The sequence below is a fragment of the Neophocaena asiaeorientalis genome, unplaced genomic scaffold, assembly GCF_003031525.2.
Source record: "Neophocaena asiaeorientalis asiaeorientalis breed wild unplaced genomic scaffold, Neophocaena_asiaeorientalis_V1.1 scaffold489, whole genome shotgun sequence".
Lineage (NCBI taxonomy): Eukaryota > Metazoa > Chordata > Mammalia > Artiodactyla > Phocoenidae > Neophocaena > Neophocaena asiaeorientalis.
In genome coordinates, this window is record NW_020174791.1 from 2,423,284 (window position 1) to 2,428,411 (window position 5,128).

At 65.2% G+C, this 5,128-nt stretch overlaps 1 long non-coding RNA gene across 1 annotated transcript in view; it reads left to right on the top strand.

Moving 5' to 3' along the window:
* Positions 1 to 12: 12 nt before the first annotated feature.
* The window catches only part of LOC112409914 (uncharacterized), a 9,004-nt gene continuing 3,888 nt past the window's right edge, over positions 13 to 5,128 (top strand). The window contains exon 1 of the long non-coding RNA XR_003005276.1: positions 13 to 99. This is a non-coding gene — a long non-coding RNA (uncharacterized LOC112409914). The remainder of the gene's footprint in view (positions 100 to 5,128) is intronic.

The window sequence follows — 5,128 nt, forward strand, 5'->3', positions numbered from 1 at the left end:
GCACTGGGGAGGCGGCGCCGGGGCAGCCGTCCCAGCGCCGGGCGCCCTGCACCTCGCCGCCTCGGGCGGGCCCGCTCTCTCCTGCCTCCGCGGCCCCAGGTGAGTACCCAGCGGCGCGAGCGCCCGAGCTGGGCCACCTCGAGCGACCGGAGCCTCTGGGGACACGTCCCCCTGGCCTCGCGCGGCCCAGGTGCGTCTCGGGCGGGAGAGCCGGCGAAGGAGCAGGTGCCGGAGCGCGGGCGGGAGCCGACTGGGCGTTCCTTCTGCCCCACAGCCCTCAAATTCGGAGGGGCGGCGGCGGAGGGGCAGGCTGGGCGCAGGCAGCGTTTTCCGGGCCCAGGGGCCTGGAGGGGACGCTGAGAACTGCTCACTCGAGTATGTCTGGGATTCGAGAAGGAATTGGAAGGAATCGGAGGCGCTGACCCCCGCGCTCTTTCAAGTACCAGGGTTCTGCCAGGCCGCGAGACTTGCATCTGCCAGAGAGTCTCCCTGAGCCGGGGAGGGGTCGTGTGCGCGGTGCGGGGTCTCTGTCGCCCTGGGTGGGCTCCGGGCCGTGCCCCTCCCCTTTGTTGTGCAGTGAGACCAGTGGCGCCTCCGCTGGGACCTACATTGGGAACCCCGCGTCCTCGCCATAAAAGACGTGAACTGGCAATGTCCAAGGAGCTGCCCCCGAAACCCCGGGGTCCTAGCAGAGGCGCCCCGATGCCGAGGGGCGCATGGCCCACGCTACCCCAGAGGAAAGCCCGACGGAGCCGGGCTTGTCAAAAGCCAGCGGCGGCAGCACGCTGAGCCTTCCACCCTGGCCTCTCGGCCGGCCTCAGCCGCTTCCCTGCCAGGATTCGAACCCCGACGGAGCCCCCACTGCTGTGGGGGTGTGTGTGTGTGTCCGGGCTTGAGCCCGCTCGCTTGCCGACCCGGACGGAGAAGGCGCTCTCTGCCCGGCCGGGATGCCCACTGACCGCCGCCTCTGTTGTTTCCGGCCCTTGGTGAGTGTTGCCTGCGGTGGCGGCCCGAATTCACCGTCAGCTCAGTCCCCTGGCCCGCAGCCCTCCAAGGGCCTGTGGCTCGCCGCCTCCCGAGCCCTGACCATCTTTCCTCAGGGACTGGGCAGAGAACCCCCAGGCTCAGAGGGTCCCTGGGCCTTGTTGCCAGGCCCCCGGGGCTTGGAGGAGAGTCCCCACGGGGGGGCTAGGGCATGGCTGCGAGTCCTCGTGGGCTCAGAGCCCTCTCAAGCCCAGGGTGTGTGTGGGGGGGGGTTGCTGGGACAGGCAGGAAGGGAGCTGGAGCCCCCCGCTCTGGAGCTGGAGCCCCCCGCTCTGGAGCTGTCTCCCTTGCCCAGCCACGGCAGGCTCCAGCGGGGAGCCAGAAGAGCACAGACACAGGGTCTCCCTCCCGCCTCGGCACCCCAGATTCTCCCAGCCAGGTTAGGGGTGAGGCCTGGGGGGAATCCAGTGGCTCTTGTGAAGCCCTCCCACCTACAGAGAGAGGGAGTCCCTTCCGCACCCCACCCCCAGCTTAGCACTGCTTCTCCCACCCGGGTGGCAGCCAGCAGGACCCGAGGTCAGGAAGGCCCAGCCTCTTCTGGGGGTGCCGCAGCTCACTCAGGCCCTCTCTGTGCTCCCTCAGCTCATGAGGTGATTGAAATTATGGAGCAGCCTCCGGACTCTGGGACTGCACCCTTGCCGGGGCCCAGGAGAGGCGGGCAGGCGTCCAGGGAGAGGGCCCGGCTGTGCTGTCTCTTGCCCGTGTCCCCTAGGGCCCTGGAGGGTGGGGAGAACTACAGCTCAGAGCCTGCCTGGGGAGGGGTAAGCTAGTGATCAAGGGAGACGGCCGAGGTGCCGACACCCCCAGGGTGCTCTCTCGAGTCAGCCACATCAGCTTGAGAAGCCCAGGCCGGCGTCCCCAAGGCCATGTCCCTGGCCAAGGTTGGGTCCCGGCCTGGCCAGGCCCTGCCCCCGCGTGGTGAGACTTAGACCTGACGGGGAGCAGGTCAGGCCCCAGGGAGAGTCCTGAGGAGCAAAAGGGTGGAGCAGGGAAAATCAGAGGCAGGTCCTCCGGGGCGCCCAGCTCTGTGTCCTGCCCCACCGCTGACATTAAGGGACTCGGGGAAACAGGTTGGGCCAGGGGGCGTGCTCAGCCAGAATAAGGCAGTTTTCATTTCAATGGTACTAAAAGGTTTAAAGGCTGTTTTCAAACTGAGCTAAGCTTTGGGGAATTCTTGTGGCCGGCCCAGAGCTGGGGCCTGGGGACTCCGCACTGGGGTGGGAATACACAAGTGCCGCCCACCCCGTCCCTGGCGCCCTCATCAGGGGCTTCTGTCCCTGCCAGACTGTCCAAGGCTGGTGACGTGTGGGTCGACCACAGTGATGTGCTCTACACCCTATGGAGTTTGGGAACAGACTTCAATGCTGCGGTCTAGGGGACGGGAGGGGGGACTTTTACCACCAACTTCTCCCGCAACCTAGAATCCTGCTTCCGGCCAGAGCTCAGCACACTCCCAGCCTCACCAGCAAGCAGGGAGGTGCAGCTGGAGACCCAAGACCAGATGAACTCCTTTGGGAAAAGGCTGGGCTTGGGAGAGAGCAGGTGAAGTTGGTCCTGCAGGGCTATCGTAAGCCTCATTGTGGGCCCCAGGGCTCCCAAGAAGCCCATTTGTAATAAACCACACTGGGGTATAGTACACTCCCAGTGTCCACACTGCGGGGCTAGAGGGTCCCTTTGCTCGGCCAGGAAGGGGCCCCATGCCAACTGGAAGGGGCCGTGCCTGTGGAGAGGAGGTCCACGTCGTGAGATCTGTGGGCCTGGAGGTGCAGGGTCAGAGCCGTCCAGCGGCCCAGCCCAGGACCTCAGGCCCAGGGAGCCCCTCTGCAGACTGTGGCTGCGGGGTGGGAACAGGCAGCCAACGGGCCAGACGCACTGACCCTGCTAGGTTCCCGCTGCTTTCCTCCACATTCCCCTCTGTGTTCACTGAATTCGCCCATGGGCTCCAGGCACTCAGTCTCCTGGCTCCATCGGATGACGGTCAAGTTCTGTTCACCCTCCAGTTTCTGCTCAGAAAAGAGTAGCTGAGAGAATAAAGGCAGGCTCCGTTCGTTCGTTTACACGGGGACGCCTCTCAGGAGATCCGGAATTGCCCCGGGGGGTGTCCAAACCACCGGTCCTCGCCCCACCCCCGACCTAGGGCCACTGAGTCAGGCCAAGATGGGGGTCTCCCTCTCTGGGCAGATTCTGCCGCGCACTAGGTGGAAATGGCTCCCATTTGAGCAGCAGAAGGAGACCACGCGGGATGCTTGGGGACAAGCAGTATGGTTCCCACTGCACACAGAAGAAAGCGGAAATGGTCTCTGTGGCCAGCAGGGGACCCAGTCGGGGACTGAATGCAGAGGGCTTCCAGCCTGGGGTGAAGAGTGTTTGGTCCAGCATGGGGTGGGGGGCACAGGCAACCCACAGAGCCCTTTCCTCCCCAGCCGGGCCTCCACACTGGCCCCATGGTGGGTGCTGCCCCAGCACTGCATCTCAGCCCCAGACTGGGGCCACAGGAGCCTCCCTGGACCCTGGGGTTAATATTTCAGACCTCCTTTTGCCCCTCTTCCTACGCCAGGCCCAGAGACGCTCGCTGTGGCCCAGGTAAGTTTAGAGGCCAGAAGCACACAGGACCTGATTTCTGGCCAGCGAGTTCAGAAGCTATGTGGCGGCTCAGAGCGGAGGCCTCCCGGCACCCACACCCAGTCCCTGGTTCTGGAGTGGGTCGCAGAGAGGGTTGGGGACGCTCCCAACCAAGACTTCCCAGGAATGTGAGCCATGTAGCTGATTTCGAACAAACCCCAGATGTTTAGAAGCCTACTTCCTTGTGAGGCAGGAGGACGCTCTCTCTTGTAGACGGGCAGCCTCTTGGGGGGGCTCCGGTGATTCCTCTGCGGGGATCTTGGAGTCCTGGCTCAGGCCACCATCTTGCAGGAGCGCAGGTGCCCCTAAGGGGCACCTGGGGTCTGCCACGTGCTTTGGCGGGATGTGATCAGGAGTTTTGTTTTCTTTTTTTTTTTAATTTAAGAGATGGAGGCTGTGGGCTTGAACTCCCTCGTTTGAGCCAGGTGGGAGTTGACTCCAGTATCTCGGCCCAAACCAGCACCCCAAGAAGTGCAGAAAGTCCCTGGCGACTCATTCCCCCGCAGCGCGCAAAGCGGGCGGGACTCTGAGGGCTAAGTCCCCGGGCTCCAGCAACCGCGCGGGCTCCGGCTCCGGCCTCGGCCGCCGAGCCCAATAAACGGAATCGGTTTCCCACGCTTCCCCTCTCCATGCCAGAACTTTTCAAAACTCGCTTAAGAATTCCGTCGTCCAGTTTGCGCGGGTCCTGAGCCTCGCGTTCACCCCGCGCCGCCTGGAGAGAGGACCCTCGCGCCGCCCGCACCCCCGGCCGCCCGCCCGCGCACGCGGGGAGCAGCTTCGTTCCCCTCACTGCCCTGGCCCTGCGGCGCGGGCAGAGCTCCGCCCCGCAGAGGTGGCACTGCGGTCGCTACGGAACGCTGCCCGCGTAGACGCGGCCGCCGCCTTCTGCTCCAGGTTCCGGCTGCGCGCAGGCAGGGCCCTGGCAACAACGAAAACGGAGAGCCGCGTCGCTTTCCGGGCGTCCGAGTCCCGGGAGCCTCTGGGTGGGAGCCCGCCCTCCGCGTCCCCAGACGCCTCAGAGCCGAGCAGACTCCCCCATCCACACCTCGGTTTGCCAAGCCCTCTCCTCTGCGTCCTCTGAACCTTGGTCCCTGCCGCTGCACCGCGACCCCGTTAGTCTGTAAACCAAATTTCGCCTTTGGTCCTGCCGCATCCTCCCGACGTAACCGTGGAGGAGGATTTCTTCACGCCTCAGTTTCCCCATCTGTGCAATGGGGCAAAATACTCCTGCGCCCCTCCCAGGGTTGATGTGGGATTGGCAGGGAGAGCGGAGGATGGAAAACGCCCGGCGGGGCCCAGCGCTGCCCACCTTTTGGGGCTCAGAGGTCGTGCCCAGACTGGAAGGGGCCCAGGGTTGCTCTTGAGCGATCGCTGCCCTCCCCCTTTTCTCCCCCCCGCCCCCACCCCAGAACTCCCCTCTCCCCGGAGCGGTGGCGGAGGTGCCAGGGTCCCTCTCGGCGCC